At 36.2% G+C, this 11,773-nt stretch overlaps 1 pseudogene; it reads left to right on the top strand.

Annotated features, from left to right (window-relative positions):
* Positions 1 to 10,026: 10,026 nt before the first annotated feature.
* LOC149028233 (tryptophan N-monooxygenase CYP79A68-like) lies at positions 10,027 to 11,773 on the top strand (annotated as a pseudogene).

Genomic DNA, 11,773 nt, shown 5'->3' with positions numbered 1-11,773 from the left:
TTTCCTTTAGATTGGTTGTGCATGGAAGTGCATTTCTCGAGCATATTTATAGAACTCCTGCATGATTTCAGGTAACCTCATTGCCTACTCTTCTTCTCTATTCACAGGTTTGACACTTCAACTTGTTTGAATTGAATTTCACTCTCACGTGAGATGAAGAAAAGTCTTCTACCCCAAAAAAACAAGAGAGATGAAGAATAAATAATAGATAGGGTTAACCTAGCTAATCAGGGCAACACCATCTGTCCTCCTTGAATTTTAATAAAATTCTCTAATGGCAGGGAAAGAGGACAAGCATGATGCAGTCATGCAACATCGATCGAATTGACAAAGTAGCTAGATTCAAAATGTTCGAATTTTTTTTCTTTCAAGTCCATAAGTCTACACTATTTTGAAACCGGCTATTGACCAAGGGAAACTCATGCATGCTCCTAACTATTACTTATCCTTTCTACATTTATGTTGGGCTCCTCATATTTATGAAAGCCTCGGTTTTCAATTATGCCCATAATCAACGAAGGCTTACTCATTCAAAGCGTAGTTTATTTATTTAATCATATACGGAGAGAAACTCATGCATGCTCCTAGCTATCCCTATCCCTTTCTACATTTTTTTTTTGGCTCCTCATATTTATAGAAGCTGCCGTTTTCATTTATGCTCATACTCAACTAATGCTTACTCATTCAAATAGTAGTTTCTTTATTTAATCATATACATGTTTAAAACCATATAGAATTCACTATATTAACTCTGTCAATGTTTGTTATGGGTCTCAAACTTACGAAGAGGAGGAGGGTTGGCGTAGCATGTCTGTTATCGACATAAAAAAATTCTAGGTAAACCGTTTTTATATGGATTCTACAACTTTGCATGATAAACAAATAAAATTTTCTATATTATTCATGAATATTTAGTAAGTGAAATGTCTCAGACTTTGAATAGGCATCTAGGTAGCTAGCGTCGACAAACCTCCACCATCCCCATCTTTGACCATACCATCCAACAAAAGGAGGGAGTCAAAACTCAGCATGTCTGTCTCTTAATACATGAACCTTAAGGAGAATGATTCTATTTTCGTTATGTAATGATAACAGTAAGTTGCAGGTTAATTAATATCTATCTAGACCTTTGGATTCATTCATAATAGATTGAAGTTGAAAAAAAAAAAAAAAATTGAACGTAAGTTTACCAAATTCAAATTAGTTGGTAATATCATATTCTTCTAAATCCTTATAATTGAATTCAGACTTTTAACATAATTGGAACAATCGTCACCAATAAATGCATTCAGAGTAACATATCTATCGATTTTAATTTATTGAAAAGAAAAAATCTCGATGAATACATTTTTCTTATGTTTTATGTATTGAAAGAGTCCAAAAGGAAGGTCTGATGACCTCTTTGCTTACCACAATTCTATAGTCAATACTATTAAAAAAAATAAAAATTCTATAGTCAATTACACTTCTAATAAATGACGTGACACAGAAAGATAATTTTTCGCTTACCACAATTCTATAGTCAATTCTACCACAAAAATGATTCTATAGTCAATTATACTTCCCGATAAAAGATGTATTGTTGACACGAAAGATAATTTTCTTTTATCTAAAAAATAAAAAGTAGGAAATCATGTTTTAAAGACAATAGAAAGTCTCTACTTTTTGCCATTGTAGGGTTGATAGGTTGTTTCATTATAAATAAGTAATAGCCAATATTTCATAATGAAGAGATCGTTCGACTCTTGGCGATTACATATGTATCATCATTAATCATCTCCTATATATAAAAACCCTTGTTATAAACAAAAAAAGAAAAAAACTCTATTTTTTTATTGGAAATAAAAAAAAATCTCTATATGGTATGTGTCTGTACATCTTCTCTAGGAACACGAACAAACCCCCCCCCCCCTCGGCGTTGAGGCCTTGCCCTAAAATTAAAACAAAGACATACTCCCCTTTTCCAATTAATGTCTTTTCCCTACTTCTTTTTTTGTTAGTTTCCCCTTCCTAACTTTTTTTTTGATTCAAATTCATTTTGTTCCCACCTTCCCGGTGGTTCGCGTTTCTGGTTATCCTCTCTCCTTCCTTCGTTCTGTTCCCGGGTTTCGTGGTCTTGGGGATCGGTTTTCCGGGTCGGTTGTGTTCTCCCCTTCGGTTTTTCCTTTGTTTCTGGTGGCGTTCCTTTTCGGCTTTTGCTTTCTTCTCTCCCTCTCCCCTTGTTGCTCTGTGTGCGGGGGGGGGTTGGTTGCTTTCGCTGTGGTTCTTTGGTCGTTTCCCACTCCTTCCCCGTTCTCCTCGTTTTTCTCCGTATTCGCTTGTTTTTTCATTGGTCTTGGCTTCCTCTTGTCGCGTTTTCCGTCGTGTTGCTTGCTCCTCTTGGTTGTGGTTGTTGCTCCCGGTGGTTGCGGGGTTCGGTGGTGTTTTGTTTCCTTTGGTTGTTCTTCTTCCCCCTCTCGGTTTCTTTTCTTTATTCTCTTTTTCTTTTTTTGTGTTTTTTTAGGTCGTTATGATTTTTTTTCTCACAATTAATTGGGTCTCTGACTTGACGGGTTGTGGGTGGGTATTTTGGGTTTTTTAGGTGCCCTCTCCTCGGCTTCGGGGGGCTGTTTGTGCGTTGGTTGTTAGTTTTTGTCGGGGGATCTTGTTTCGTAGGGGGCTGTATTTCCCTCTTCTCTACCATTACTGATGATAATTTAATTAAAAAAAATTGAAAAATATATGAACTTGCCATTTTTTTTTTCTTTTCATAAGAACTTCCATATATTCTTATGAGTATGAATTGAAAGCACTAATTTAGATTGAAATTTATTAACAATTTCTTTTGAACCAAGATAAAAATATTATATTATATTAGATTAGAAAACTACCTACGAAAAGCAGTACTGAAGAGTAGCTCTGAGGCAATCAACATCAAGATGGAACTCCAATTTGACATATGAATGGGAACAAGTTGATCTTTAGTTTGTTACTCAGCTAATAAATCTCTATTCAAATCTCCCTTTAGCCATTTACCAAACTTTATTTTCATTTTATTATATAACGTAATAAACTCATAATGTTGTGTGTGTGATCAAATCAAACCGAACTGAATAGTACCTAGAGCCTATTTACTAATTTTTCTCAATTGCAGCTACTTAGGATCCTTCTATTTACAATTAGGAATTGTAGATAGATATTCTTTGTTTTCTGCCTAATTTCTTTCCTCCTTTTGATATATCAATGGCAGATCCTACACTCTTAAGTTGTTGTATGCAATTCTTTATTGAACAATTCGAACATCTTTGGCTCCACCGGGTTACGGTTGCATCTATAACGTAGAAGACATTGAAAGCCATATAATCCAGGGAGATCTTTACTCTAGTCACATTCAATTCATCCTCCCGCAAGGTGTGAGTTACATCTAATAACAAACCTGTTTGTCCATTGTGCACGAGTATAGCTTTACAGACTGTTAGCCCCAAAGAAAGACAACCCTTTTAGAATTCCATCCATGATACAAATCATTGTAAAGATTTTGAAAGGCAGTTTTTGAAAATAAGACATGATTCCATTCCCTTTGTTGCTCTTTCTTCAATGGTTGCTCACAGACATTGTATTTCTTTGTCTTTTTGCTTCGAGCTAATGGGTTTCCATCAATATTTTGCATAACTTCTACATTAGAATTCAATAATAGTATCAAGGGATAATTACTATTGTCCCTCTGTACTATAGCTTAATTACTACTTTATCCCTAAAAAGGCACTAGACATAAGGAAAGGTATTTGGACCACATGTAGTGTGTCACCATTTGACTTTGCATAGGGTTAGAATCCTTGACATTCGTCAATACTTAAACCAATGGTTGTGGTGAGAGAATGTGGACTTATACCTCAACAATGGTTAATGATGTGGACTGTACCCCTTGCCCAGGATTCCAAAAGATAGCTTGGGTGTCGTGAGGAATCAGAGTGACGAGACCTACCTAAAGGAGAGTTGGTGTAAATCTTAATGTATGTCTTCCTACACAGAGACTTGCATATTTAGAATTCCTAAATGCATTTATAATATAGCATTTCATCTATTCATTTCTTTAATACTATGTGTCATGATATATGTATGTGATTATTGCCTTATTGAGTTCATTACTTATTCTTTGTGATTTCCTGTTTCTTTCTCAGATGGTTATGCAAGAACAGAAGAAGTCTCCTTATCTATGGGAGAACCCTACTGAAGAGATTTTGGAGACGCTAGTGGAAACTGGTTATGATAAACACGAAGCTTCTAGTGGATGCATGGAGTGCTTTTACGGTACCCATTTATGGGAATAGAGCTCTAGTTGTTCGCCATTGGGATAAAGGGATGAAACAGGCTCTCATGACCCCGTTCTTAGAGTGACTAAAGGAGAAGACTGATAAAATGCTTAAGGAGAGTTGTAAATCATAATTAGACGTTTCTTTTGATTTTTGTTTCCGCTTATACACCATTATTTGATTCATTTGGTATTCATTCTTTAGATTTTGAAACTTTTATTCCTTTATTAATTATTGAACTGTTCGTTTTGCTCTTGATTATGGAATTGTATGCCTTATTTATTATTGATAGTGTAATTGAGATCTTGTGGCTATGGATCATACCCACGGATTGTTGGGGTAGATCCGATACCGTTGGGTGGTATGTAACAGTATCTGTGACTATTATTTCTAAGAAAAAACAAGAAAGCTCTTATACTTTGTATCAGGGTTTTTAAAAATCTTAAGGTAATTTTCATTTAGACCCCTAAAAGTTTGATTCAAGTTATTATACTAAAAAAAGAGTCACATCTTGGATTTGCCTCCTCTATGGTATATATATATAAAAAAAACAATGAATTACAAATCATCAATTTTATAACAAAAGTATCCTTATATCCTTTTGACCGTTAGGATTATGTCATGTAGGAGAACTTCGATGCAATAGTTCTAATAAAAAAATTGGGATATATATACTTATAATTATGAATTTTTTTTAAAATTTTTTTTACATGCAAGAATCTTAAAATCTCAAATTCACAAATTAAATTGAAACCAGGTTGAAACTTGATTAAACGTGCTAAAGAAAGAAAAAGAAAAAATTGTTCGATTGGCATTTTCTTCCTATTCTTTGGGAAAAAAATCGATTATCTCAATCTTCAACAATGGAAAAACAAGAGAATAGGAAGAATCTTCAGTATTTTACCTCACAAATCCATTTTTTCAAATCTATTCTAAGGGTTTCTTCCGCGGTTTGCTTTATCTTCTGCTTTTCAAAGCTATTGATCTATTGCTACTGGGGGATCTCTCTGCTCAATAACCATGGGGAAAACATCTGGCATGGGAGCAGGGTGGAAGCTGAAATCCCAGCTTGGCTACTTGCCAGCTGAGTCGATTTTTGAACTGATTTTGTGACCCATTTTGCAGTATTCAATTGCTTGATTTTTATTGGGAGAAAAGAGGGGAAAAAAATCTATCCTCACATTTTTTTCTTTTTCAATTCTCACCTCTTTCACTGCTTACAGAATAGCATTCGTTTTTTGTTTCTGTTACTGCTTTCTTCTAATTTTCTCCTTTGGGTGTGAAATTTTTCGTTAGGGGCTTGTAGTGCATCTACTTTGTTTTGATTGAGGAACCCATATCTAATTGGTGTTTTTTTATTGAGGACCATCTGTTACCGCAAATTGCAGTAGTTGATCTTTGGGAAACAAAAGAATAGAAAAAAATTCCGATCCAATAATTGATTTTTTTATCTTTTATCGGCTTTTAATCGAGTTCCAACTTAGGATTTAATTTTGTAAATTTGACATGTTCAGATTCTTGAATGTAAAATAAAAGGTTCTAATTATAAGTATATTCTATCTTTTTATTAGAGCCATCAATCTAAGTTTTCCTACATAAGGCAATCAAGGATATAAGGGTATGTTGGTCATAAAAATAATAACTTGTCCTTGGTTGGTTTTTTTTTAAATTATAGAGGAGGCAAATGCACAATGCCATTTTTTTCTCTCTCTCTTTCTTTCTTTCTTTCTTTCCTTCTTTCTTTCTTTCGTTCTTTCTTCTTCTTCTTCTTTTCTTCTTAATTCTTTCTTTCTTTCTTTCTTTCTTTCTTCCTTCTTCTTCTTCTCTTTTTTTTTTTTTTTTTTTTGAAAAATGATTTAAGTCAAACCTTAAGGGGTCTAAATGAAAACTATCCAAGATAATAACTTGGTTTTCGAAATCTGAATAGGAATCTGCCATGGTTGGTATCTAGACATGGTGGAAAATGATCCAAAAACTAAGTTGATATTTACTAGATGGATAAAGCTAGCAGGTCACAAAATTATGCCAAACAAGTTTTCTGTTACCAATTTAAGTGCTCAAATGAAATTTATCACATAAGACCCATCTCTAGTGCAAGGTAGATAGGGTGTAAACACAAGATATATATGGAAACCAAGCCAAGACCAGCTTATGCATACCTTGATGACATTCTCAGCATAACTTTTTATTTATATAATTTAAATATATCATTAGTAAGAGTTGAGTCCATGACCTTTTCTAAATGAACAACACTTTGATGTTAATTATTTTTTGTTGTGAAGTTATAGATATAACTATCAAGTTTTTATCATAAAGAAAAGTTTTAGATATAATTATAGAAGCACATTCTGTGTTGCAAATCCTGAGTTCTTCTATGATTTTTGGGTGAAGAAGCTTTTCAATTTGGAAGGCGGTTCATTATCCACCTTAGTTGTTGCAAAGGAGATAGAACTGTTCCGACCAATGATTGTAGGACTCTCTTCCTTTGACTTTATAGGTTGAAATCTCTTTGTCTTTGGAATCGGGATGCTGACAAAACTATCCATCTCAAAAAATCATATCATACTACTATTATAAAAGCATGAATTAAAAAGACGTGGCTATATTTCTCTTTTCCAAAATACCCTTGCCTATTTAATTCATTAGATCTTTAAATTATTTAAGGAAGATGTCTAAAATTGTAATTAGCATTCATAAATATAATATGAATTAACAAAAAAATAATTAATTATTAATTGAGCACAAACTCAAAGGACATGATTATATTTCTCTTTCCCAAAATACCATTGTGCATTCAATTCATTAGATCTTTAAATCATTTAAGAATGATCTTCATAATTGTAAGTATCACTCATAACGGAATATTAATTAATAGAAATAATATAATAATTATCATTAATTGATTGTTAATATATTTCTTTATATTTAAAAATCCCAATGTTTAAAACTACTTAAAAAATAGAGAGAGATTTGTTAATGAAACCTCTTATGAGTATGAACTTTGAATGCATTTAATTTTGGGTTGAAATTAGTTAAAATTTTAACATGTGAATGGGAACAAGTTGATCTTTAGTCTCCTCATTCTACTCATAAATCTCTATCAAATCTCCACCCATCACTCAGTTACCACCTCCAGATGGTTAAGTCATTGTTATCTATGGGTCGGCCTTGATGATCGTTTAGTAGTTTGAGATCATAGCTAGGGGAGGGGGTTTTGTTCGAGTATATTTTGAGTTCTAGTGTTGAGTATCATAGAAATTATAATTATTTTGTTTGCATTTTGTTGTGGAGAGCATGAATCCCGAGGGGCCCCTTGGGAGAGTCACAAACCCCCACTCGGGCTGGTGTGTCCCCCTCCTTCATAAGGTTTAAGAGGGCCTCCGAGAGAGCACACCCCTCGGCGGGCGGGGTGTCCCCCTCTTTCATAAGGTTCAAGAGGACCCCCTCGGGGGAGACACCCCCCCACTCGGGAAGTGCGTACTCATCCCTTGAGGGCCACGCTTGAAGTAAGTTCAAGAAGACCTTCTAGACTAGGTCAAGAGAGTTAGTCATCGAATTTCTATTCAATCGGGTCCTATTCCGAAGATTCTCACCCTCAACAACTATGCAGATCCGAGGAAACGCCACCCCCCCGGTTCCTTGTATACAGAATCATTATAAGTTATTCATTAAGTCTTGGGCCATTTTAAGGGCTTTTAGAGTTTATAAATTTACAGACTCAACCCTTGGGTGGTAGCCGAATCTAAACCCCAACAAAAGACTGATTCTCGCAATCGAAATCTCCGCTGGCAGCTGATACCCGACAATTAGAATGCATTCCTCATGAGACTATCCACTACTCAAATGTTGGTTTACATGATTAACATAATTAAAATGCATTCTTCATTAGACTATCCACTACTCTATTTGCGGATCTGGACACATTGGACCACCCCATTGATGATCCTACCTAGCAAAACCTGAATATCCTCAATCACAGGGGAAAGGAGGTTGGCCACCAACTTGAGAAGACATGGTTGAGTTGGCTTTGGCTATCAAGGACTACACTTAAAATTTGAGATGATTGACTTCACTTCTAATTGCTAGCGTCATCAAACCTTGAATTTTGCTTTAGCCTTGCGCAATAAATGCATAGGACTATTCAGCCCAAAAAGTGCATTCATTTGATTGATCTCGGTCTAGATTTTTTACTCACTTGTTGAAAAACAAGGAGTTAGATCGAGATCTGACAACAACAAATGGCGTTGAACAGGTTTTGCACATTTATTGTGCAGGATTGAAGCTCGATCCTCAAACCTTCTCCAAGTACTACTGACAAAATTTGAACCACCGTCCATCCTTTACTCTTGTGGTTGGAATACCTACAACAATCAATGTCGTGGTTGTAACTGCTATCCAACCTGGTTCCAAGTTGCTTACTTTAGCATTGCATATTGTACCTCTATACTATTATTAGAGTTAGGCACTTCTCTTTTTAATGTATCATTTCTAGAGAAGCATTTTCATTTGGATTCCTGGAGGTTTGGTACATTCAAGTCATTTTTTTCTTTTTGATGAATAGTTTAAAAAAGTAATTAAGAACATATTGTTAATTTTAAGATCAAAATACCTTAATAAATTTTCGATTTTCTTTTTTAACTAATAGTATGCTAAATTATTGATACCTCATATTTCTGTTCAAAATCTAGAAAAAGTAAAGGGAAGAAAAAAAAACCAAAAGAATGTAAAGATATTTTCCTCATGAAAATGAAATTGTGTGTTTAAATCAAAAGAATAACCTATATCCTATCTGATTGCTCATCCACCACATACTTGAAATATCAACAAGCAACTTTCCATCCACCAGTGAATCAGGTGCCATGAGATGAGATGACTTCTCGCTAGGACGCAACTAATTGTTTTTCCTTGTACACCCCTCCGTTCATATTGCTTCTTAATTACCATCTTGTGAAAGAAAAACCAATTAAGGGATGTGCATGGCACCGTAGCCTATGCCGTGTCACAGGCACAAACCTTGCATGCAAAACACGTTTGAAGTTAGGTAACCAGTTGGTCTTCCTGCTCGAGAGCCACAACCGCACCACGGCGTACGAGACTTACTTTTCCCCCCTCAATTTGTAAATTCAACTTGCCGCCAGAAAATTAGGCAGACGGAAATACAGCAAACAAGCTTGCCGCTCAGGCATTTTAGCAATTTTTTTCCAGTAACTTCAAGACCTAAAAAAGAGAGAAACAAACGGAAAGGAATAAGGGAAGAGAGAAACGGAACCAAACACATCCAAAATGTGGAAATAAAAAAACACACCTGAGGCTTTAAAATGAAAGAGACACTGAAGGGTAGCAAGAAAGGCTACCTACAGTCTCTACCCTTGGCACTTGTAAACCCATAAATAAAACGTGTTATTTATCAAAAAAAAAAAAAAAATAAATAAATAAATTAAAAAAACATGCTATGGGCCCATCTGTGGATTATGGTAACCAGAAATCTTAAAAGGACACGTCAATTAGTTCACCATATAACTTGGATGTTGCACAATAAATGAACAAAAGCCTACGGTCAAGATTGAAACTTGTCGCTGAAGTTCCATTCGACCACAAGTTTCGATCTGGATGTAGGCTGCGCAGTGCTACGGCAGCAATGAAGCAATTCTATGCTATATATAGGGCGATTCTCCTCCTTTCATCCCTCACCACCCAAAGACCACCTTCAAGCTTTAGCATCTCCTTTAGAGTCATGGAAAACAACACCTCTAACATCACTCCATTCCTTACCCTTCCATGAAGTGTTATTTCTGATAGGGTAACTACCACCCTAAGTGGAACCCTAGTAAGCTTCACCCACCTAACTAATGCACTTCTCATCCTTGTTTCCCTTCTTTTCATTGCCCAAATTTTGTCTGAGGTTCATAAGAAGTCTAGGCAAGCTCCACTCCCACAAGGTCCTATTGCATGGCCTATAGTTGGTAGTATTCCAGAATTGTTCCTTAAGAAGCCGATATTCCGGTGGATTATTGGGTTCATGAAGGAGAAGAATATCGAAATCGCATGTTTTCGATTTGGTGAGGTGCATGTAATCCCAGTTACTTGCCCCGAAATTGCTAGAGAGTTCTTGAAAAGACACGACTCTACGTTTGCTTCAAGACCCATTACAATGGCAACCGAGCATGCAACCCTGTGGGTTTTTGGTCCACTGCTATTACATCATGGGGTGATCAATGGAAGAAGATGAGAAAGGTGGTGGCTTCTCAGGTTATCAATCCCATGAGAATTAGATGGCTTCTAGAGAAAAGAACTGAAGAAGCTGATAACCTTGTCCTCTATGTATACAACCAATGCATTAGTGGTTCCGTTGTGGATGTAAGAGTTGCAACCAGGCATTACTGTGGAAATGTCATTAGAAAGATGATGTTCAACAAGAGATATTTTGGGAAAGGAAGGAAGGATGGAGGGCCTGGTGTTGAAGAAGAAGAACATGTTGATGCACTCTTCATTGTGCTTTCTCACTTTTTCGCGTTTTGTGTATCGGACTACATTCCTAGTCTGAGGGGCCTTGATTTGAATGGACATGAGAAGATCATAAAGGAAAGTACAGGGATTGTCGACAAGTACCATGACCCCATAATCGATGAGAGGATCCAAGAATGGAGAGATGGGAAGAAGAAGGAGCCTCAAGATCTTCTTGATATCTTTGTTTCCATAGAAGATTCAAATGGAAACCCGTTGCTATCCTCGGAAGAGATCAAAGCTCAAATTGCTGTATGATTCTTACTGCATCATTCATTATTTATTTACTTAGTGATGCAGATGTTGAATTTACTAAATGTGAAATCATTTTTTGGCATGCAGGAATTAATGTATGCAACGGTGGACAATCCATCAAATGCAGTTGAATGGGCATTGGCAGAAATGATTAACAAGCCAGAGATGCTTCAAAAAGCTACTGAAGAAATTGACCGAGTCGTTGGAAAGGAAAGGCTAGTTCAAGAATCGGACATACCACAACTCAATTACATCAAAGCGTGTGCTAAGGAAGCCTTTCAACTACACCCGATTGCGCCTTTTAATATTCCACATGCATGTCTCCAATGCTAATACGATGGTTGCTGGTTATTTCATTCCTAAGGGGAGCCATGTCCTATTAAGTAGAACTGGGCTAGGCCGGAACCCTAAAGTTTGGGATGACCCACTTGGGTTCAAGCCCGAGCGACATTTGAAGGACCCCTCCATGGTGGTTGATCTGGTCGAACCAGAATTACGATTCATCTCATTTAGCACCGGGAGGCGTGGATGCATAGGGGTCGAGCTCCTCCTCTATGACTGTTATGCTGTTGGCTAGGCTTCTCCAAGGCTTCAATTGGGGACCAACCCCTGGTGAGTCAAAGATTGAGCTCAATGAGTCGAAAACTGATCTTTTCTTGGCCAAACCATTGCTTGCACATGCTAAGCCTCGTCTGCCTTCTCATTCTTATCCTGCGGACTAG

The sequence above is a fragment of the Hakea prostrata genome, chromosome 1 (assembly GCF_041222555.1).
Source record: "Hakea prostrata isolate BN-2017 chromosome 1, UWA_Hpros_2, whole genome shotgun sequence".
NCBI classification, from domain to species: Eukaryota; Viridiplantae; Streptophyta; class Magnoliopsida; order Proteales; family Proteaceae; genus Hakea; species Hakea prostrata.
The sequence above is the reverse complement of the archived record's forward strand: the minus strand, read 5'-3'. Positions and strand labels throughout refer to the sequence as shown.